This window comes from Tyto alba, unplaced genomic scaffold, assembly GCF_018691265.1.
Source record: "Tyto alba isolate M040663 unplaced genomic scaffold, T.alba_DEE_v4.0 Super-Scaffold_16, whole genome shotgun sequence".
NCBI lineage: Eukaryota > Metazoa > Chordata > Aves > Strigiformes > Tytonidae > Tyto > Tyto alba.
This window is the reverse complement of record NW_024881278.1, coordinates 20856720-20881509: the sequence shown is the minus strand read 5'-3', so window position 1 is coordinate 20881509 and position 24790 is coordinate 20856720. Positions and strand designations below refer to the sequence as shown.

The following is a 24790-nucleotide window of genomic DNA, read 5'->3' as shown; positions in this document are numbered from 1 at the left end:
AAGGGGTAGTTGCTGATTGCTTTAGCTTCTAAAATCTGTTTGGGGAGAACACCGCCTTTTGCAGGCTGCCTGTGGGGTGAGTCCAGTTGGACATTTACAGTTCACTGCATAGTCTTTGTGTTGGGGTTGGGGCATGGGCCAGCTCCTAAGGAAATTGCCTGTCCCACCTAGTGAGTTTTTCCGATTACAGTGATTTGGGGCATGCTGGTGTCCCCCTTTCTTTATGTGGAACTGTGTGTGTGGGGGGGGGGGGGGGGGGCGGGAAAGCCATTTTTTGTGGGTTTGCCATAGGGAGGAGGTGGTGTGTTTTAAGATGTTCTGAGGTTTTTTTTATTTTTATGGGTGTGCATGTTCTGATGACCCTCCTGAGCTGAACAGGTACCAAGTAGTTGCTGGTGAATGGGCAGGACTGTCCTTTTAGAGGTCCAATCCCTTAGAGGTTTGTGGTCTTATTTTTGTAACAGCTGTTCTCCGGGACACTTCAAGAAATCACCATTTGTCCAAACTGGTGAAACCATGTGTTTTTGGCATTGGGGAATTTCCCACCAAATCTGTTGGTCCTGCCCTTTCTCTGGGTTGTTGTACATGAACACCAGCATTGGCCCTCTCCTGTGCCTGGGGTCGAGCCCACAGTAAGAGAGGAAGGACTCTCCCGTCTTTTAATTTTTTTTTGGCACAGGAGTGGAAGTGGTAGATACCATTCTTCCTCTCTCACACGTCCTTCCACGCGCATCTTGCTGGTGGCCACCCAAACTGTCCCCTAGAGATGTTATTCTACCATGACTAATTTCCTGGCTTGTATTTTGAAAATGCAGTCATCAGAGTTGTGCAGATCAGCTGAGGCAAGTTCCAGCCTCTTTTTTTACATGAAAACCTAGAAAGCATACTTCTGGGAAGACGTGTTAGAGATGGGCTGGGTTTTGTGTGGGTTTTTGTTTTTTTTTTTATTTTTCTCTTTTGAAGAAAAAGGAGGGCAATAGTGAATGTGAGGATTTTAATAATTTAATCAGTGTACCTATATTTCAAAATCAAGTCTAAGTGCAGTGGAAGCAGTAGATGCAAACTCTGCCAGGTACAAAGCGTAAGGCATAACAGTTAAAAATTTATACTGTTAATTGTAATGTCATAAAAGCTCTGAGTCTGGTTGACAGGATGATCCACCTGTGTAATAAACACTACCATCTATGTCTTCTGCTGTTAATACGAATATTTTTGTTAGTAAGTTGCGGATGGCACTACTTACCTGACTGTGCGTGTTGCACATAACTCTATTGGTTAAAAAATATTTTACCTAATAGATGTACAAGCATGTGAATTTAGCCATTTCTTTATGCATTGTTTTCCCAACTATAAAAATGTTCTGGTTAAGGAAAATACTAACTTTTCTCAGCAAGTAAATACTAGGGAGAAGTATTTGGTGTATTTTTGTGTTGTGTGGTTTTTCTTTGGGATGTGTGTGTTTTTTAAAGAATGCCAACAGATTAAAAATCCTTGCTTGAGGTATTGGTGATTTGGTAATGTAAGGTAAGATATTTATATTTCTTACATTTATTGTGTGCCATTTTAAAAACAAACAAATTCTCATATGTATTTCATGTATATATATGACTGCAGATGTTGTAAAATACAAAGCACAGAGTAGAACAGAAGCAAGCTTTAATTGTTGTAGATGCACTGAATTAACTGAGATGCCTGGGGAAGTGAATTTAGACAGGAATTAAGACAGGTCCTTCCTATATCTGAGCAATTAAAAAGTCACATACCAGCTAGAAGTAAATTTTTAAGGTGAGTGCAGTTTCAATATCTGAAAAACGTTTTTTTTTACCAGGTTTTGCATTTATTGGCAGAGCTATAAATAAATGGAGAATAATTTTACTGAGCTCCACGGAGTTTCTGCAGATCAGCATCAGCCCAACGGCTCTCAGAGTCTGGCCTCACTTCCTCCTCAGCTGGAAAAGCCAACCCAGTTCTTAAAAGCTGTGGGGAAACTGGCTGGGCATTAATCTTAGACAAGTGGGTTCTTGTGGTGTTGTTTTTTTGTTTTGTTTTGTTTTAATTGAAAAAAAAAATCTTTTTCAGACAGATTGTTTCCTAGGAATGCTGGGAGAAATGATTAACTAAGGAGTTTGCTGTTACCAGTCTTAGTCCCAGCATTTGACTCCAAAAAAGCAAAATACAGACACCCCCCCCAGACTCTCAGAAGCCCGCCCAAGCCCTGCATACAGCCTCCGCTCTCCTGCCGCCACCCCGAGGGGAGTCTGGAGCACAGGGAACTTAGTGGTTTGGTAAATTAAGTAAGGGGACAGTAAAGTTTGCAGTGTTTCAGTGTGGGAACCGAGAGAGAAGCAACAGAATTGGGTGTATGTTAGTCTAAAAACAGGGTTAGGAACTTCCTTGGCTGGTACGAACCCAGCTTTTTTGTGGGGAGCTGCTTTTAGGTTGCCTGCCTTAGGAACTGTTTGATACCATTTGATCTCAGGGAAAAGGGAGTCAGTTATATAAAATAACATTTTTGTTAAAGCCTTGCCCCGTTGTAAAATATTTTAAGTCTAAAAAAAAACCCACACCAAAACACTTTTTTTTTTTTTTTTTTCTCCTTTCTTCCTTCTTTAAAATTGTCTCAAAGATCTGACAGCAGGCTGTGAAATGGTTGTGACACTCACTATCTTGACTTAAGCCTGTATCAAGACTCCACTCCAGGGAGTGCAATCGAACGATAAGCGGACTAGTCAAACACGTCTTAATTGCTGCATACTCGATTTAGATGCTTTCTGGGGCCTTCTCCTAGCAGGGTTTTGCAGGATTTAGGACCATGAATTAGTTTCACTGTACACTGTGGGTGACCCTTGGCTAAACAGGGTAAAGAAAAAAATAGCATGCATGCTCATAGAGACGTAGTAAATAAGAGGGCAGTTCACCTTTTAACTCATGGCAGTGCAGGTTTTATTGAATTGCTGTTAGAAGAGGCTTGGTAAGATCTAGAATGGACTTGCCCTGACTTCTTCCAATGATCCCTGCACTGAAGTGCTGCTGTGCTGGCCCTGTGTTTCTTGGGTTAAGAAAAGTAAAGCGGGACATCAGGAAGCGAGGATGTAAACTGTGCTTACTTCTCAGAAGCAGCAGGAAAATAATGACATCACTGGTTTTTCAAACTTTGAGCAATCTTAAACTTGTGTAGCTGTTTTGATCATATCTATTTCATGAAAAAAAATGTATATATTCTGTGGTGCTTGATGTGATCATATTCTTAACTTTACAGTGGTGGTTTATACAGACATGGTAACTGCTTTGAAACAGTGTTTGTTTTATTACAGACCTGATGAGTTGGGAGGAAATTGAAATTACAAATTTTAATAACAACAGGTATTGGCAGTATCTTTTTTTTTATTCCCCTATCTATTTAAATATCTTCTCCTTTCTTTTGTTTCTTTTTATATGAAGTCTGTGCATGTTATCTCCTGAAATAGTAGTATATGAGACAGTTGTAATTGAACATTTTGTGTAGTAATCCATTTCAGCAAAAAAAAAAGCTGTGAAACTTTTATTAAAAAGTTAAAAAAAACCCAACCCAAACCAAAAAAGTTCTAAAAGTTCTGGGTCTGGAACCCCACTTTTTTCTTAAATTTTTACTTGTTGGTGTAGTTCTTTTCAAGAGGTTCTGCTGCTTTCAGAAGAAAATTATGCCCAGTGAATATTATGGGATAATACAGAAGGCTTTGTGGGATATGCACTGACCTACCTAAGAAACCCAAGAGAGTTAATTACAACCTTCCTTAGTCTCCGTGTAAATGCACTTTGCAAACATTTTTCCAGAATGTGAACTAGTTACATTTTGGAATCTATACCTATATGGAAAATGGACTGTAAAAGAGATGCCTATTTCAGGCGATTTTTGATGAGTTCCAGATTAAAAAAAATATTATAGCATATTAAATTATTAGGCATCTTTACTAGGGTGTAAGGAAGATTTATGCTGTAATGAAATATTGCTGCAACCTAATTTAGAACTTGACAAATCTGGTTTTATAGGGCTGAATTATAAGGGATACCTCATTATTTGAGGGGAAAACGTTTTTATTGTTATTTTTGGCACCCTGGTCTCCTTTGGTTGGGCTGTGCTCTGTAGGAGCTGCTTCGGGCAAGATGTCTCAGCTGATCCTTTTTCAAGGGAACTGTGGAGGATGAAGTCATAATTAAGGATCACATCCTGGCAAGCCTTTCTGACCACATGTGGCCACTGATTTCAAGTTAAATGCAGTCCTCATTGCTCCTCTGGGTCAGAAATGTAGGTCTTCTTAAAAGCACAGGCTTCTACTTTATTGTCAGATACTTCTTGCTGATAGTGTATATCAGATACTGTATCTGATATACAGTATCAGTAGCTATACATAATTCAGCTGCACCAAAATTACATGTATACTATACATGTATACTTAAAAAAAAAAAAAACCCAAACAATAGCATCTATGCCTTCCTTCTGCACACCAACCTCTTGATTGCCTCTCTTTAAACTCAAAGCATGCCCTTGTGCAGTGTATTTGGAGTATGACCTGGCATTATGGCTTGCAGCAGACAATAGGGAACATCACAATAAGGCATCATTTACTCAATTTAGGAAGTGTACCCAAAATTTGGGCAGCAAATGCCTCTTTGACCATCTTTTAAGACTGCTTGTGTTATTCTTATGCTGCTGTTCACAGGTCCTCAGTTGAGAAACAAAACTGGAAACAAATGAAGTTTGTGCATTTGACTAAAGTGAAGACCAAATTTTATCTGGAAATAGTATTTCTTTATAGAGTAATGAGTTTCTTGTGTGCAGGGTTTGTTTCCCCTGCTGCTGTGGCATGCAAAGTGATTGATCATAAGCAAATTACATATACTTGTAACTACAACCATATATGTGCACATATGGGAGCATGTGACAAAGGAAAAAAAAACCACAGGGTTTGAGCTTGTAAATTTTTTGGGACCCTTTACTTCTTGTTCCTGGGAGACAGAAGTCTTAACTTCTCCCAGTGCTGTCTGAATGTTACCTGGCCCTGTGGCTCCACAAGTGCTCTTTCCAATGTGTTGTGCCTGCTACATCAGAGAAGTAAGGCATTGCTGGATGGCTTCTGTGGTCAGGTATGTAACAGATGGTGTGTTTACATTCAGGAGAATCTTCTATTGAATACTTAGAATGACTTGCTGTTAAGCACAGCTTCAAAAGTTTAAGAAGAGTCACAGTCTGGTGTGTTGAATGTGCACTATGTTATGTGCTTAGCTTCAATTATAAACCATTTGCTGAGTTTTAGTGACTCTGATGTTTAGTCTTTGTCCCCCCTGTTTAGACATCAGTAGCCAAGTGTTTTGCCTCTGTATGTAGCCTCAAGTTGCACTTTTTTCTGATGTAGTCATCAGATCAAATTATTTATAAAATGAGGACATCCTTTTGGACTTGATGTGTAAACAGTCTTAAATATGTGCACAGGCAGAGAGATTCTTGTCTGTTTATCCACAGTTGAAGCCCAAGTATTAATAAAGACTAATGCTAAATAGTGGGTCTTTTTCTCCCCCTTCAATCTTGATTTAAGTTTTCTCTTTAAGGCTCAAATATCTTCTCTAGATTACCTAGAGAAAAACTTTCACCTTGCCCTTGATCAAATTACAGTAGCAGAGACATACTGCAACTAGTGAGTTACCATGAATTAGGGTAAGCAAGTGAACTAACTCTTCCAGAGTGGTTCCTACTGGGCAGGTATTGGCATAATTGAAATCATGGCTGCAATTGCTGGCACATGCATTTGAGGGTAGGATCTCCCATCTTCAGGCAATAGGGTGACTCCAGGTCTGTTAAATTTTGGGATTAATGGTGAGAGCTAGAAGCTTGCTGCCAACCCACCAAGGTGTCATTTAAAATTTCTTCAGAGCCAAGCTGGTGTTGGACTAGGCTGCTTATTTGTAAGACATCTCAACAGGCAACAAAGTGCTCCTCTTGTAGTAGGGATTTGGGGGTGGTGGGGAGGGTCTGTTGCGATCACAAGTGGCTGGTGTTGCCTCAGGCCCTGCAGCAGGGAGACACTTTTTGCTCTCTCTGCTGCATCTTTTTGCACATGATGTGCTGGAGACCTGGTAGGTGGCTGTCAGAGCAGCTGCCTTCAGCTGGAAGGGTAGATGGGTAAGTAAGAAGCAGGATGCTGTAAAACGGGCTGAGAAAGATGCATCTTTCATAGGTCTTAAAGGCACTGACTGCTACCAGGGCAACTTCATTTGTGTATGTTTTAGCTTTCTGGCTTTTTTTTTTTTTTTTTGGGGTGTGTGTGTGCTTGCTTTTTTTTTAACAAAACTTCAAACACCCTTTTAGCCAATGACAGCGAGGTTTGCAAATCAAAACCAAATCTGAGCATAGCACTGTACGTGAGTGAGCTGTGCTAATCTAAGATGAGCTTCTGTTTCCTGCTTAGAGTTTCTCCCTCATGCTCTTGTTTGGCGCATGTACAGTGCTGCGTGCTGATGGACACCTTTGAGACACAGATCAGTTAAAGAAGTCTGTGTGGTGACAACTGCTCCGAGCTTGGGATTTCATGTACTTATTGGCTACCTACTCATGGTTAGGAAGTAGGTGTTTCGAATCATGTAGGCTAGAGAGGAGTCCTACATTTTTGAATTAACATCTATAACAGAGTGGTCTTAGGTCCTTTTTGTGTGTTCGTATGATCAGACATAAAATGTAATCTGCCAATAAAAGTAATGCCGGTAAGTAGTTACACAGTGCAAGCAGTGTGTGAGCAGAATATTTTAGGTAGCAAGTATGTTGAACTGATAGAATCCTGAGTAGCCCAGCTCTGTGGTTTGTATAAAAGCATCCCCTTAAAGACCCTGTGGTTCTCGTCTTCCATCAGCAACTGAATGACTTTCACTTTCCTTATGGTAATGGAATTGATAAAGAAGAGAATTTGCTATCGGTTCTCTCTCTCTACATTTTTCCAGGCAGTTTGGCCTCCACAAATTGTACAGCCTCCCTTTTCTCTGCGTGGGAGAGTACAGACTGCTGCTGGAGGCAAGGAGGAGAGATTAACATTCATCTGTTCTCGCTCTCTTTTCCATCCCGTGGGCATGGGAGACTTATGAATGTGCCGTTTCTTTGGGGAGCGTTTCTGTTCATTGCCCTGATGAGAAGACCACAGAGACACCGGTAAGGTGTACGAGTTTCACGTTGCTGATTAAATAGGCACATGAAAAAGACGAACGCAGGGGCTCCCTGGAAGAAGTCAGAGAAGAAGCTGGAAGAACCAGTATAAGCTTTAGGACATTCACTTGCTAAGAGATCTCTTTTTCCAGAGTCCATGTTCATTGAGGGCTTAATGCAAAGTCTGCCTCCTCACTTGGGTCCTTCATGAAAAGTAGTGTGGGTTTGTTTTGCAAGAGCTCTGTTCTGAGCAGAGATATTTACTTCTTTGATTCTTACTCTGTGTTTCAGTGTTGTGTGTATAGCCAGGAAATCTGATGGGGAATATGGGGAAACAAATGTTGTTTGGTTGGGGTTTTTTTAAATCTTTGCTGGTATGGAAGCTAAAGCTGATACTGTACATGCGTGTACAATCATAGCAGTGGTTGGCAACACTCAAACGCAGGTTCAGGAGATTTAGTTTCATTTTGCAGTGTTAGCAGGGACAGGAAAGGTCTTGAGAAGACATGTCTCTGAATCACCCTGCTGCAGGGGAGCTCTCAGCCGGTGCTGCCCTTCAGTAGCCATTTACCCTTCACAGGAGACAGGTGCCAAGGTGGGTGCACACCGTGAGGGGCTGATGTATCTGCTCCCATCCCTTTCCTTCTGCCTGAGCACCAGCCTCGGGCTGCCTGGGCAGAAACAGCAATCTCCTGGTTGTCCCCAGCTTCTCCTGCTGTTATCAAATTAGAGGATCTCTTAATTGACAGCCAGGCATTCTTTCTCCCCATTGCCCCCATCCCCGAGGAGTGGTTGGTAGTTAACATTTACTAATGTATGACTGCAGAAGTGTGTTCTCAACGAACTGCAGTCAGGAGGTCTTGCTCCTCCTTCAGTTAGTAGCCCCTGCAAGGAAAGAGGGCAGTGGGCCTCGTCCCATCCTTTCCAGCACTAGCTACTGCCTAGTGGGATGTGACAAGCCAAGTGCCACTGCCACAGTGGCCTGGAGGTGGTGGAGCTGCTGGTATGGATGGTGGTTGTGAGAATCGGAGGATCTGGGAAGTCTTAAGAGCATGCAACCAACATCTTGCATGAGGTGGTGGAAGAGTATAAATACAGTATTTTTGAAAAGATATGGTGAGGATTTTACCCAGGGTAGCATATATATTGCTGGCAGCGACAGGGAATTTCTATGGAGCTGTTTGTTGAACTTCTGGAAGAATGTTGCTAACAGGCATCAAGCGTGGTGAGGTCAGTACAAGAGGAACAAAACCTCCCATTCAGATAAAAGCAGGGAAAGGGAAACACTGCCACGTGTGGGCCTGGTTCAGGCTAAACTGGTCCGTACAGTAGCTTCTGCAGCGCTTTGGAAACGTACTATGGGGTTGAGCTTCCCAGCTCAGACAGGTCTATGTTCACGTTCCAGTCAGGCTTTGGGAAAGCAGGAACAGCACCATCTGTGTCCCACTTCATTTGGAAAAGAAAATTAAAAAAAAACCCTTGAATACCAGCCATCTGCTGATACTGCATCCAAACTCTATCCCTGTATCTGGGGGCAGAGGAAAGAGATGGTTTCTTCAGGGAGAGGCACTGTTTGGAGTGGAAGAGCTGCCTGCACCTGGAGGTGCTGCTGGATCCAGAAACCATGAGAGGAGCATGTACAGGATGGCTTGGCATCTCTGTCCAGCCACCTTCTGTAGTACCAAAACAGTCCTGCCCGGAGAGGGTGAATGTGAGTCCCAACCTGCTAAGAGAGTCCACAACACTTGGTTTATGGATCATTAAGAGGAGATTTGAGTGTTTTTGTGGAAAGGATACAGAGTAATAGGGTGGTTAGCAGCCACCATATTAATCGCTGAGGCAAAGAGAGTCATCACATTTTCCTTATAGCCTGGTCATTGGGTGTAATGTTGTTTTGGAAACAGATTAGGTTGTGGTTTTCTACAAGTTGGCTATTAAAACAGGCCCACTATCTCAATGGGAGCTAACGAGCCCTCAGCTGGATGCTGGAAATGAGCAGAGTCATTTTTCTTTTTGTCCCAGATCTCCCCCAGCAAATGCCCAGTGAGTTTTGATTTGTTTATGAAGGTGCTTTTTCTGAAGTCAATGTGTCATTTTTCTGTGTTGTATTTCTCTTTTCCTCTCTCTTAGAGGAGTGCTGCTTCTGTCCTTCTAGCTCTGTGTGGATGTGAACACAAGTAAGGCAGTAGAGAGTTAAAAAAAAAAAATCCATTAATTAAAATATTTACATTGGAAGCTGCAAAACATTTACTCTCTGAGTAAAACAAACTTCCCCATTGTTCTTGTATGATTGCTGCAGTTTCTCTGAAAATATCCAGGAAGAGGTTGTGCTCTGAGGAACTTTACTGTGTTGGCAGGGGAGTAGGAGGGTAAGGATACTCAAGTGGGCTCTTGGTCTCATTTATTCAAATCTTTCTGTCACATGGAAAAAAGATCTCTTCTTCATAGAAAAAAAACCAAAAAGAATCCAAAAAAAACCCATTGCGATGGAAGTGTATTGTCATATCATTCTGGTAATAAAAAAATAAATTATCATCAGTAGGAGATAAGAAAATTGTATTCACTGGATGAAAGGTTTATTTTTAGCACTTGAAGTGTACACTAAAGTACACTTAAAGATAGGGGAAAAAGAAAAACACCCTAGAGCAGGCAGTTCGGACCCTGGCTCCCTGGCAGCTCTCCTGACTGGGGACCCATGTGCTGCTGTCACCATTTTGCTGTCAGGGAAATGGCAGCACAGCACAGTGAAGGATGTCCCTTTTCTGTGGTGTGGTTCCCACTGGGGTCAGTGGGCATTGTGGCTGTTCAGCGACCGAGGAAAACAAAGCAAAGGTGCAGATTGGGCACATCACGCCACTGAAACACAATGTTTTCCTTGCATCTAGTTTTGTACTTTAGGCACAGGGATACTCTTAGTAGCATCACTACAGGAAAAGTAAGCAAACATGGAAAATATTTGCTTCAGATCCTCCCATTCCTGACATATCTTCCCCCAGATAATTGGATTGAAAAGTTATGTGCTGGTTGGTTGGTTTTTTAAATAGTATTCTCTCATACAGTGTGCTGCTTCACTCTTACCCATTTCTGGCCTTTTCCAGCCTGGCACTAACAGGCTTCTAGGTCTTGTGAGCAGGACACTGAAAAGTCTAAAAGCCTGTGTGGAGAGGTTGGTTTGTTTGGTTTTTTAGATCCTTGATTCATATTTCTCACTCTAGGCAGACTCTTAGGCTTTTCGAAGTTGCCAGGCAGGAGGTCTCTCTTCTGCCCTAGTGACTCACCGACTGACTGGATTGCAGGTCACATCTCCGTTTCTGAACAGTGCCATGGGAAAGTGTTCAAGCCCGAGTCTGTTGTGACTGTAAATCGTATTGACAATTCCAAGGCTGCAGTTTTGCTGGTTAGGTGCATGGTACTCTTTCCTCTGATCCCAGTATGCTAGACTGCGTCATGTTTACCTATACTATAGAAACAACTTTGTTGCATTGAAAGATTGGTTTGTAAAGGTATTAAGAAATTAAATGTATTTGTTCAGGATAGGCGTCATTTAAACTCATGCATGAGGGCTTTGTTCCATCTGTTTCTTGCATGCTTTACTGTATTTAAGAAAGGCAGCATGCTGACAGTTTCTTGGCCTGGAGATAAAAGGTGCTGCCTACCCAGGTTTGATACACTGATGGAAAATTGTCTCCACGATGTATAACACCGCTGTGATTATTTCTAGCCATTACCACTGGTCTCATTTTACAACCATTCACATTATGTAATTTGATGCTCATTTAATTTAATGAGAGGATGCTGCAGACTTATTTATGACTCGGCAGGGCAACCTGTATGCTTTAGCCACCTCTGTTATCCTTGCCGAAGGAGGAAGAGCAAGTTTCTTACAGAACATGTTACAACATTTTTAATACCTTTATATCCAGGTTTCCCAGATTGCTGCAGTCGGGAGGGCGACTTGCCTGGGGCGTAGATTATACTGGAATGGCAGCAGAAGTTTAAATTCTTTTTCTCTTGGACTGCTTATCAGCCTTTTGTTGTAAGGTTATCAGGAAGTATTAATGGACATTTCCTTTTGTTACAGATGGAATTTTATGATTTGCTGGATTCTGAATAGGACGAGGAGATGTGTCTGATAAGGTAAGGGAGAGGGTAAGAGAAACATGTTCCTATGCAAAACAGCCTCACTGGTTTGTTGTTCAGGTTGAAGATAACTGTTTCCTTCCCTGACAGAACCCTGCAAATAATTGAGATACTTATCTTTAAATTACATCTGCCTCTGACCCTCCGAGCAGAGACCACCTCTGTTCTGTATACCTTCTGACCCAGTCCTTTCTCCTGGTGAACTGGTGTACAAAGTCCAGAAGACAAAAATGTATGCCTTTCTAGGCATGGGGGGTTAGCAAGATAGGTCATACTTATCCTACTATTTTAGAGCTTTATATAAAGTAACAGATGAGGTGGTAGAGTTTTTGATCAGTTTTGAGATATTACCCACTTTCCTCCTCTGCCCAAACCACCCCCCCACCCCCCCACCCCCATTTGTAAGGTAAAAAGATCTTTGAGCTGTTTTAACTTTTACACTTTAAAACTTGTTTTTCCTGTTGCAGTATTTTCTAATTTAGACTGGTTTTATTAGGACAGAGTGTATATAAGTAGAAAACCTCTAGATTTGAGTTTGAAATTAGTATTTGCTGTCACTAGTGTGCTGAAGGAAGCTGTAGGTTTGCTGATTTATTTTTTATTTTTTTAATAGCAGTGTTTTTAAAAGGCAGTGCTTAGATACTTCTGTTTTCTTTCAGTTTCTGGTTCAGAGGATTGCACTGGTAGAGAGGAGTTAGATGTCTTTAAAACTCCTAGGTGTTGAGATAACCATATTCAAACAACAAACAGCCAAACACAGTAATAGTATTACATAGGGATTGTCACTGTCTTTCAACCTATGATTCACCCTGCAACTATACAGCTCTATCACCTAGGTGTTTCATTTTTTCTCTTCTGTCTTGCTGAGTTCTGTGCCATTTACAGGCCTCAAAAAATCCCTATTGTTCTTTTTGTCTGTTGGTTGGAAAATGTAGTGGAAACAGCTACATGCGTGATGTCATTGTATGAGGACCAGGACTAAATTCTTTTCTCATTGGATTCAGAGATTTACCTCTTGTAGACACTATTGAGGTTTGGGGGGACATTTTTGGCAGTTTTGTTTTTTTTCCATTTAAGTTTTGTTTGTGAAGTAGAGTTTCCCTTTGGAGGGTGGCTGCCCAAGCAAGAACCAAAAGCATGGAATGGCTTTTGGCACTGTGTAGAGTATGCAAGAATCAAAGACTTGCTTGCTGCTTACGTTTTTTTTTGCAAGTGTTAGGCATTTTGTCCGTTCAAACTACCTTCTTTCATGGCACTGTTGAATTGTGTTACGAATATTTTAATGGCTTACTCTCTGCCCAAAGGTGGTCTCGTATGTGTATGGTTGGTAAAATACAGCTCTTCAGGTGAGAGGTCTTGCAATCTGCAGCCCTATAATACAGAGCACCTCACATGCATACCTCGTTTGTTATGTAAACGATCTTCTTCACTTGCACGTGTTGGAACCGGTCTACCTGTGCTCCAATAATGGGTAATTAAAATTGCTTTCAGGACTTCTTAGAGCGTGCTCAGCCCAACCTGTGCCGGCATCCCCCCTCACGCAGGCAGTTCAGCTGCCATCTCATCGCACGCCTGCTACCCGCATCGCTGCGGTTGTAGGCTGGGCCATTGCCACCCACTCACCAAAAAGCAACACTGCCAGGATGGGATAGGTGGAAATGCTTGTGTTCAGGCTGGTTTGTTCTAGCAGATTCAGTCGACCGAGAAGTGTATTTGTCCAGTGCCAGTGCAATACTGGGTGCTTCTTTGGCATGCATGTGGGGCAGCACTTCAGTCATACTCCTTCAGCTGCTAGTGTTTTCCTAAGACGTTACTACTCATGTATTATACATATATTATATATTAAGTTGTTTAATTTCAAGTACTATTCTGTTCTGAGAAGTGGATATTGATAAATCTGTGTGCTGTAACAGGGGCAGCTCTTATGGCACAGCAGCTGCTGCTATTGTACCGTCTTTCCCAGGGCGAGCTTGTTCTCCCCTTTCCTCATAAAACAACCACCGAGGAGGCTCCGTTTCTAGCAAGTTTTGCAGCTTGAGGCCATGACACCTTTTCTCACTGTGGCTTTATTGCCAGCCCCAGGCACATCCATGAGCCAGATCCCTAGCAATTGCAGGGCTGGCTTTGAAATGAGATTCTGGGAGGAAGAAGTAGCACTTTCCACTTGCTCTCATCTTTTGCCTCTAGAAGAAAATAGTATGTCCTCATTTTGTGTGATACCTTCTCAGAGTTGAAATTAATCCTGAGCTATGAATGTGTGCATCTCATTTTTATTTATCTGAGAGGGCTTCATTTACCTCTTCCCCAGCAACCTGATCTGGAGAAAGGCCACTGTCCCACTCCCAGTCCTCTTGTGTCGCAAGAAGTGGTTGTATTGGTCATGCTTCTTCTCAAGGCCACAGTTGTCAGGTGTCCCTCATTCTTTCAGCTGTCCCTTACTACTACAGCATCAGTGTTTTATTTTTTTTTTATTTTTTAACCTTCTGTTCCCTTTCTGTACTCCCTCTCCCTGTTTGTTTGGGTTTCCATCCTCCCAGATAGGCATCTGGATCCTGCCCCAAATGTACCCTCAGGTCCTGTCTGTGCCTTCTGTCCATTATTTACCTTGGTTGCTTACAGATTTCATGGATATTTCCTGACCCGTTCCCTGCTGTTTCTTCTGGCGGAGTACTTCTGAAGCAGTCGCATGTTTCTTGCTGCCACTGCAATTGAAGGGGTTGCTATCTTTTAGTCCCATTTAAAGCAACGAGAGATGGTCCAGTCTGTGCAGGGGGTAACCTTATTTTAATACTAGTCATGGTGACTTCCTTGTAATGGCTGGCTTTTGGCATCCGTCCTATTGATTACGTGATGGGGTCGAATAAAAACAATGAATAATAGCTCTTCTAATATGCCTGAAGCGTAACGATGAAATTATGAGACTTGGCGAGTTTGCAGCAATGTTGATGGGTGCCAGACCTCTCGCCAAATATTTTTGTTTCCTTCCCCCATATTTCCCTGTGCCTTTATCTTATTTCCTTCCAACGAACCCGGAGCCCTTGTGAACTGCAAGTCAAGTTTCACACGAGGTCTGCCCAACAGCTTGGATCATAAATATAAAATCATTGTACAAGGCCTAATCTATTTTCAGAGGTACGTTTATGAGATAAAAATTACTTTAATCGCTGAAACGGCATTGTGTCATTTTTGGAAGGAAATGACAAGGAAGTAACTGTTATCAGGCCTATTTTCACCCGCCGTTAGCTTAGACTTAGCTCCGAGGTTGCTTGCCTTAACAGTTCCAGATTAGGTTGCCAATTAATATTGATTATTTGAAAAACAGTAGGTTGATGTATATTCTATTATTAATAGCTGTTAATGCATTTTATAATAGCAATCTGTTTTGCAGACATTTTCTGGTTGTTCTTTTTTAATGACTTGGCAGTGAAAACCCTAGTTTAACACATGCAGAACTACAGTAATTCGTTGAAGTATTTGTGGTTTTTTGCATTTTGGGTGTTTTTGTTGTTGTTTCTTCCTGGGAGTAACACTTGATTTTGATGAGACCAAACTGAGGCAAAGTCCAGGAATGATTTCTGCCTAAACTGGTACGTTGTGGTTTCTTCTTCTGTTAGTGCACATCAGTGCAAAACTCTTGCATCACTGCTAGATGAGTTTTAATAACTTCCTTTGACATTGGCTATGAATATTTTTGTCTCCACAGAAGCCATCTTAGAAAAACTTTCAAAATAAGAAAGCTAATTTGAATAAAACAGTAACAGGTATTTTGAATTCCTTTTCTTGTGTTATTTAGCTGTTTTGTCACGATGTGTGGAAAGTACCTGGAAAGCACAGGGAGAAAAATGGGAAATCTCTCATGCATAAGGAAAAGCCTCTAGATAACAAAGTTTGGGGTGGGGGAGAAAATATCTACGTAAATGTAGACATCAAGGTAAATGCTTTTTCCTTTTCTTTTTCTTCCAGAAAATTTGAATATTTTCACAATCTGATGTTGCAAGTTGTAAATGCTTAACACTTCTAAAAGAATAAATTACTTCAGTGCCTGAATGTGTAGGTAACTGTCAGCTTCAAAGGCTCAAGTGAGTTGGAAGGAATGTCTGGAGAACTCCGTGTAGGCAGGTACCAGGCAGAATATAGAAGGCAGGGGAATACATTCAGCTAATGTAACAGAGGCCTAGATGTAAGTGTATATATAAATTAAGACTAATCATGTTACGAAAAGTAAATTTCTGTGGTTCTGCTTTTAATGTAAAAGTGGAATACTCACTTCCCCCTCCCCATCTCTGTCACACTACGTTTCCCATGCTGCTTGTTATAAGAATTGTGTTGCTTCCGTAAATACTGAGATGGAAAATTAACCTATTTAATAATTTTCAAACTACCTTTACAAAAAAGGCCACCTTTTGCTGTAGAATATCCTCACTGGGAGCTGGCTGCTTCTGTAAGATATAAGTAACTTTGCACTCTTGACTAAGCAATTAAGAGAAACTAAAATCAGTACTGTAAAATGCACATTAAAGCTATAGGGCTAAGATGGAAAGAGCCATTTTAGCTTTTGCTTGAGAAGAGAACTGATCCGAAGTTCCCCTCGGAGTACGTAAAGCACAAACAAGATGGGGTATAGTTTAGCGTTGCAGCCTCTGGGATGTGTGCTGCCCGTCTTTCACCCCACCCCACCCAGGGAGCCAATGCAGGGTATTAAACCTGGCAAAACCACTAGCTCTGACTTCTCCTTGGGGTTATTTTCCTGACCCAAGTTCTCTGGGCTCCAGTGGGCATGCAGGCACGAGGGGAGCGTCAGGACAGCCCCTGAGGGTCGCAGCTGCCCCTTTTGGGGTGCGTGCCTGCCGGAGCAGGTCAGCAGGGTGACGTGGGCATCACCACTGCTGCTCACGGCTGTGCCCACCACCCTGGCCGGACGCACCCTTCGCTCTCCCTTCTCTGGTGTTGGTGCTGTGACTGGAGCCTGGAGGCACGGCGTGGGGAGCAAGTGCCCCTCTACCCGGTGAGCGCGCCGGGTACCGGCTCTGGGGCTGTGGGGCGGCCGCCAATTTCAGTGCTTGAAAATAGCGCTGGCAGCCAGGAACTTCTAACTGCAGCTCTGCTAATGACTAGTGTTGTGGTTTTGGGCAACTCCCTTGGTCCTCTATTAGTCAGCTCCCCTGTCAGTAAAAAGGGGGATGATACTCCTTTGTAACTTACTGTTGAAATGATTAATTATTGTGCTTCAGATGTCAATGTCCTGCCTTGGAGGAGGTCCTATGGAGAGACCTCTCAGCTTTTGTTAAGGAACTCTGGCTCCAAGAACACAACAAGTTGTGGGGACTGTTTGGTTGGTTTTGGTTTTGGTTTTTTTTTTTATTGTTTACATATGAAACAGATCAGATTGACTCTCGGTACTGAAGTGCTAACCACCACTACTGACCATTTGAATCTTGGACCTCTCACCTCCCCTTTTCCTTCCTCTCTGCAGCTCCTTTCTTGACTGTCCTCTCTTCCTATCAAACCTTTCCCAAGTGAATTCAAGACAGGGTGCCAGATAGAGTTAAAAGGGAAATTTTAACTGAGGCCAAAGGTGAAATCCTAGCAGTGAAGCTAAGGGTTTGCTGCCGGTGTAGTGAGATGGAGAAAAATTCTGCTTTTTTCTTCTGAAACCCATTCTGTGTGGAGGCTATGTAGCTTCTAGGCTCTGGCTTGGTTGCCAACCTGAGATGTGCCAGTAACTTGCTGTTTTTTTAAAAAAAAAAAAAAAAAAAAAAATTTAAAATAAAGTTGGGGGGAGCCCAGTGAGTGAAAAGTTGCAAAATTCACATATGAGATTAAACTAAACTTAATTTAAAAAACTCCTAGATATTTAAATTAAAGGAAAACACTAGTTAAGGTACCTAGGAAGAGCTGATGTGTCGAGGGGCTGAGGGCGTTCCCTAGGCCACCCATCCGGGTGTTGGGGTTGTATGGGGCAGGCAGCTGTCGGTGCTCCTGCTGGCTGGGTGTCTGTCCACAGCCCAAAAAGCAAAACCAGCCGTCACTCTCATTTACTCTCTGGTTGCCTTCTTGATGCTCAGCCAGCATGCCTTGGAATTACAGGAGCTGCTCATGACTCGTGGACTTCATAAACTCCAAGGAATGGGCTTTAGATTTAGAAAACATACTCTATGAAATACATTCATAGATTTCTGTCCCCAGAATGAGCCTCTGGCACTTGTTCATCCTGTCTTACTAGCTAGATCATGAACTCTCACTCGGTAATTTCTACAGTGAGTCCATAACTCCTATTGTTACTTTACAGATGCCTACTCCTGACTATAAATGACAGAAGGTGACATGTCCCAGTTGTAAATTACAGTAATTTCCCTCCAGAAGAATTTTAGGCAATTCTATTTTGTGCTATAGAAATTCTTATGTGCTTTGTTCACAACTGTAGTAGTAGTACAGTAAACTTTTTTTGTTTCTCTTTATCCATGGAGGGATGTAATATATCATCCCAGTGTTTTTTGCTTAATACTAGCCACTATGAGTTAAAAAGTGGAGAGAGGAAGACCTGGATATTGTAAACTTTGGTCCTCATACCTGCCATGAATGATTCTACTTGGGAATCACTTCATGTTCCTCGTTTAGCCACACAAAAATTTGAGTCTCCAGCACCAATTAACATTAGCTAGAGCAGCAGAACAGTGGATCGCAGTCTGTCCTGGAGCTCTGGGAAAGGCCTTGAATACCCTGAACTGAGGCTGTGGAGCACTCTGAAGACAAATGAATTTTGATTTTAATATTCCCCTGGTGTGTAGGGAGCAGCCGGTGCTTCTGAAGTGATGTACTCCAAGAGCCATACTGGTTGGAGTTACCTAAATGCAGAGGTCTGTATTTCCAAATGGGTAGCATTGCTGCAAAGTGGGGAAGATGTAAATGCCAGCGGAATTGTAGGGGGTTTTAGTCAGCTGGATGAGATAGAGGGTGGTTCATGTGGATACTGATTTTTGCAAGCTTGATGTCGATGAGTTTCTGAACATACTACACATCATATCAATCAACTGTAATTATGTACAGTCAGGCAGAGGAGACTAATTCTGAACTCTTCAAAAATTTTTCCTCTGCCTGACAGTATCTCTTTGGGGCCCAGTTTTGGCTAATGTATTCTTTATCTTCTGAGTAAATTTTGGTAGAAACATTTAGCCATTTTGTCGGTAAGTCACTGATAAACATTATCCTCTCTGATAAGCCAAATATGCAGACTTTAAAAACTCTCGATATAAGATGTATTTTCTGAATCTTTAGCTGTTCTTGTGGTATTTACTTTTCTGAAGTGAATAGACCAGAAATGCATGTCGCCCTTGCTGTTATTGTTCTTTAGATAATACTCTCCCTCCCTGCCTTGCCTTATACAAAATAATGTTCTTATCCGTCCAGAAGCTACATTTCCTTGCTTAGCTGCAGATTTGTGCAGGAAGTTTAGCGTCTAGATTGTGTCTGCCATGACCCTCAGTTTATTTTACAGGATTGTTGCCTTCCCAAATGCAATTCTCCAAGGGTAACTCTCGCAGCTCTTTTTTTATTCCTAGGAGTTTGTAACTCTGTGTTATTGCTGTATTAAAACCAGCTGTTGTTCAGATAAACCATACCTAACAAGAAATATACTTTACTAGAAGGTAACCGGATTCCATTTTTGCTTACCGTTGCTCCAGGTTTCATGTTCTGTGCAGATGACGAGAAGTGATTTCGTATTTTCTTTCAGATCCCTGGTAATGGCAGTGGACAGCATCCCATCAGGCCCTCAAAAAAACAAAGAAAAAATATGAGAGGAAGGGGGGTACATGATGTCATTAGAGATAACACAGGATTTTGAATCCCTAAATTGAACTTCTTGTGCTTTGCACTTTTGATTTGTGTGAACATAATTACAGCTTTGAATTCTTTCTTATTGCATGTATGTGGGGGAGTAGTTGTTTTGGTTTTGCTAAGTAGCATTTTTCTAGAGAATTGTATTCATACCACTTGTGTTCTTTTTTTGAAGGTAAAATTTAAGGTTGATACTTTTTTTTGGTCTAGTTCTTGTACGAGATTAAGTACCAGAAGTTGCACATTTACCATGAACTAATAGTCAAAAGGTACAGTCTCACACAGACTTGGCTAAAACTAAATGAATAGCTCTCCATTTCCTGTGGGTGGGGTTTTGTGTGTGTGTGCACTGCTTACCAATAAGGAATAGAGCAACTTTCCTTTTCTGTGATAGCTGTGTTGCCAACTTTTATACTGTTGAAGTAATTTTGTTAAACAGGAGGAAGAAAAAAGTTCATGAATTGTCAAAAGGAATTTGTCTACAAAGTGTGCCAACAGGGTTGGGTCTGTTTTTCCTCCTCCATTTTGTCAGGAGGTAAAAAAGCTTGTTGCTTTAGTACTTGCTTAGCCCTTTCCTTTCAAATACTGAGCCTTAACAGCGTACTGCTTTAATGATTTATTTTAACAATTGACTGTGAGCGTAGTATTTGAACACACCTCTTAGAGATTAAAAAAGGTCAAGACCTTCCATAGGGATGTTGTACACGGCCTCATTTCATGCAGATCACTGCCTGTTTCTGAAGTGACTTGAGCAAACTGCTTATGGCAGTGTGGGAAGCCTGGGGGAATGGAGTAATGGTACCCTCCCACCAAAGCCATCTTCTGATGGTTAGGGAACACTCTGGGTTTGGTCTACCAGTCATAGGCTCAGATTAGTTTTGTGCCTAATAAATAATTGCTAGTTTGAAAACTTGAGTGTTATTCTAATGTTTGCATGCTTTTTTTTTTTTTACACAAAGGACAAGTGTACACTCTCTAGCTCTTATCCTAGTCTGTGCTACTAAAAAGACAGGCAAATGAGTAGACTTGACTGTATCCTACTTAAAATTCCTCTGGACTCCCTGAATAGACAACTTGGAAGAACAAATTATCTCCTGTCCTTTTCCTCTCTGCTTTCTTCTGCTGGCTTGCAGCTTAAAATATCATCCCCTTTTGTAGCCTTAAGAGGGGGTGATGATGAAGTCTTCACTAGATGTGTTCTCTGAAGTTGAACAAGTTACACCATCGATCCCACTAACAAAGCTCAATTGCAGTAGTGCTGTCGGACACAATGCTAGGAGGGTATTGACTAAGCTTTTACTGGTTGAAAAACATAAAGAATGGGCTTGGGATGTCCCTGTGCAGCTTGCTGTTTAACTTTTTCCTTTGATGATCTTTTGGATGGAACCATGGTGCCTAGAAAACTTACCATTTTTACCAAGAGAGGCTGTTGGAGAGCCAGTGAAGGTTGCCTGTGTTATCTCTCTAGCAACTGATAAACGTGTGCTCCATGTGTCTCTTACTGGGAGACCAGCTGTTACTCCTCAGTTCTGGTTTGAGGGTTGGAGTCAGATGAGGGCGTGTTCTTGTTTCTCCAGTTTCCAGACACCATGTGAGGGAATGAAAGGGATGAGAAGACATGCTCTGAATACCCTAGTGAAGAGTGGAGTCTTGAGGATGCTTTGTGGCTGAAATTTTTGAGGTGAAAATTATTGTTTAATTTAGATTTTAGCAGGTTCTTAAGGGTCACCTGTAGGATAATCTGAAGTTGTGTCACTGGCTTCTGGTGAGATCTGTTACTGCATGAGGTTTGAGTAAAAGTAGTAATGGCCACTGTTCAGCAAAACCATAGCTGGCAGTGGTTCATGACAAGGTAGTATCTTGCATTATTGAAGTACTTGTTTTAAGAAAAGGAAGAGGGCTGTGTGACCAGATGTCATGTTGATGGATCCTGGTGCAAGAATCAAAACAAGTAATATTCTTTAGGCAGTAGTGAGTCATGTACAGTTAGGAGCTCCCATGCTGTCTGTCATGCAAGACAAATCCACGTTTGCGTAGCTTTCCACCTTTTCATACATGATTTTGGTTTCCACTACTGATTAAATTTGAAATTATTTCCTTATGTTTTCACGTGTTGCCATAATATTAAAGTGTTCATCCTTTTCTGGTTGCTTGTCCTCTTTTGTTTATGTTTATATTTACTTCTTAGTAAAGTAATACACTTTTATGTAATTGTGTAATAGTAGCTGAAGAATAGTTGAAGGAGAGAGACAGAAACTGACCGATGTTCTTTTTCTCTTGTTTAAAACAAATTGAGACTTACATGATATTTTACTATCGGTCTCTCCCTTATCCAGGGAAATTCTTTTTAAAGACCAGACCCTGAGATTATTCTTTTCATTTGGAAGGGGTTTTTTGCCTTCAGCCAGTGCAGCTGGTATTTGGTGCATAGAAACACAGCCATACAGGTTGCTGTTGGTGAGAATGTTGTTTGTATAAGTAGTTTCCTTAGCAGGTGATCAACTTCTTCCTTAATGATTTAATTACTTAATCTGAGGAAATCCTTGGGGGAAGAAAGATGTCTGGGAAGTTCTGCCAGAGACTTATATAGGTGTGGTAATAGAGGAGGGAAGGGACGGCTTCAGAAGAAGTTATATGTGGGGCAGAAAGTGCTGGAGCAAACATTGGCCAGAAATGCTCAAATACAGAATGAATTTGGGGAGGCGGGACACAAGTTCTGGTGGTTAGCCCAACAGCAAGTCACTTTAGCCTAAACATGCCTCTTGAGTTTCCACCTATTGAGATGAATTATAATATGTGCCTCAGAAGTACTGTGAAGGTGCTAAATTAATGCTTTCAGTGGAAGATCACAGGATGCTTTGAATAAAGCTTTACAAAGTGCACAGTGTTCTTACTATTAATACCAAATAGTTTGTGTGTATCTCTTAAATGACAAGGAAAATGAAATGTGCCAGATTTGTGAAGCTGAAGAAACATTTGCTTGTTATTTTGAAAGAGCTGGGAAGTGCAGATGGAGAAGGGAGGATTGAAATCTAGGTATGGAAGACAAAATCCCATGGATTGTCATCATGGACATGCTTCTGAAATCCTTCATCTTGCTTCTTCGTGTCTGTAAATCACCTTTGTAGGTGGCTGAGTGTTTCTGATCAGGGTGAGAGGGAAGATAGTGTTCACCAATGCAGAGTAATGCACAGCAGAGGAAGCTGCTGCTCAAACTCTTTATTTGAAGAAAATGTGACAAACCAGGAACTGCTGTAGTCCTTCTCTTAAATAGGAAATACATGCAACCACAAAAGACAAGCTCAGAGCTAAGTGACTGGCTGGAACCTATATTAGAAATCTGAAATTACAAGAAATGGTCTCTCGGCCTACTTTGCCATTTTGATCATACTTCAAAAGCTGAAAAAACGGACAATATGCAACCCTCCAGCAGAATAACAATCAACAGCTTTTAAGCTGCATGTCCCCAGTCGGGTTGTCCTTTCAAGAGATGCCTTTACTCTGGCTGGTGTCACTGAGATGCAGGCACAGGGGGAGAGAGATCTTTGCTGCCCTGTCCAAGCTGTCCCCAGCTGTGCAGTGTCTCTGTTTGCCTTGCCCAGGCTCGACTTCTCTACCACAGGCTTGATCTGGGCTTAGAAAAATCGCCTGATTCACTTGAAGCCAGCTCACACAGAATGGGAAAGATTCATGTCGTCTCAGATGACTGGAGCTTCTTGCTGTATTTGAGTTATTTTAGTTGGTAACAGTGAGGTGTGAACTTCCTGTGAGCAGGTGAGAAGTGAAAGCCCTGCCTCTACCTTGCCTGGGATACTAGCACACTCAGAAATGAGGAAACTGCTGCCCTTTTGTGTTTTGACCTCCATCACAAAGTCAAAAAACCCCCAAACTCCTCCTATTCAGAGAAATGAGTCCTCAGTTTGGCTATTTAGGAACAGCTACGTGATGATCAAGGCTTTCTTCTGATGGGCAAGTTGGCCATCATTTGTTAGTTCTGACCAATTAAACATTTTATTTTTAAATGTGCTCTGGTGGATGTGTTCTTAGCTAATCAGTTAAATATCCTAGGGAAGGTTTTGCGGCTAGTAATTAATTCTGGTAATTAATTCTGCTGTTGAACTAGTGTTCAGTAAATGGCTGCACTGGTTTTACTTAAGCAATGCTAACCTGAGGAGATGTGTTGAAACTCCTTTGACCTTTGTTAAAAAGTTAAAGCTCTATTAAACTTTAGCCTAGGAAAAGAACACCTTTAGGTCTACATTATAGTGTTTCCGTCCTCTAAATAAATCCATGTGGGCAGAGCAGTGCTGGGTAGTTGGGTCTGGCGTCTAGCCCCCTGCTTTTCATGGGAATCCTCTTATGCAGGCTTTATCATCAACTGACATCCAGCTCCGTTATGACGGTGGGTTCAGACTCTTCTGCCCCTGATCCTCTTTATGCATGCTACTTTTCCAGCATACCATTTCAATGCTGGTGCCATTCGTCTAAAAGATAAAGTTCTCTTACAATAGAAAAGCAAAATTAGTACAACTAAATTGGTACTTTTGTCTATAAATATTACTGTTATTTAATTATGATAGGAATCCTCCTGTTTGAGCTGAAAGGAAAAGCAGCACTATGTTCTGACAAGTTGTTCTGACTCAACTTCAATCATAGTTTTTTTCAATAGTCACTAAATGCTTTACTGTATATAAGAAACAAAACAAAAACATTTTTGCATTGGAAGAATGAGTATTTGATATGACAGCATAGAGCAAAAGTTTATTATGCATATACAGTTGAAATAAGTTAACTTGTTTAAACTCTATTGTAGACACAGTGCTCCTACATTTGAAAAAGTTTCATGACTCCATGTAACCATATCAACATGTTTCCATAGTTAATTTCCAGCCTACAATTGTATTATCTTTTGTCTAATGGAACATCATCATATTAAGTAAACTAATAACCATAATGTTAATGTTGCTGATGCTTTATTAGATACTACATTAAAAAAAAAAAACCAAAAACAAAAACAAACAAACAAACAAACAAAAAAAAAACAGCAAAACCCACAAAATAACAAACTACAATCCTGCATTCACTTAACCAGGATATGTTTTAACTCATTAAGCTTTTCTGTGAGGGGAAAGTAAAGGTTACTCTTAAGAATACTGTATCCAGTATTCAGAGTGGATTGGTATGCCATACTGGTGCTTTTGAGGATATCAAATACACATCCACTGCTCTTCAGCACTTTTCTGAGAAGAACAACACATTTTATACGGGGACTTTTGTCACATTCATGTATGTCTACATGTATGGAGTAAATAGAGAAATAAGGGCAGTGAGTATAAATGGGTGATGAGGCAATGTGATTATTTGGAAGGGGAAGGGAGAAGTAACTACAAGCCTTTAGCTGGTAGAACTGAGATAATTTTATTTCAAGATCACTGATAATTATACTGAACAAAGTTATTTCTTCTTAAATTTGAAAATGCCAACAAAAATCAGGAATATAGCAAGTAATGACATGTCCTTTGTCACACTGGGATTAATTTCCTTTTGGTATGAATTTATTTGAGTAGTATGAATGTTAGTACAGACCAGTCCACCTCTGTACTTTATGCAGGGGCAAGGGCTTGCTACATTATGGAGAGCAGTTTA

At 41.3% G+C, this 24790-nt stretch overlaps 1 protein-coding gene across 6 annotated transcripts in view; it reads left to right on the top strand.

The window, feature by feature from the left end:
• The window catches only part of TRERF1 (transcriptional regulating factor 1), a 105345-nt gene that overhangs the window by 19451 nt on the left and 61104 nt on the right, over positions 1-24790 (top strand). For 5 of the 6 annotated variants that reach the window (XM_042789740.1, XM_032989135.2, XM_032989133.2 and 2 more), the window contains one exon: positions 11250-11305. The exons of the other annotated variant lie outside the window; for it this stretch is intronic. The gene's annotated coding sequence lies outside the window, so the exon portion shown is untranslated. The remainder of the gene's footprint in view (positions 1-11249; positions 11306-24790) is intronic. 6 annotated transcript variants of the gene reach the window in all.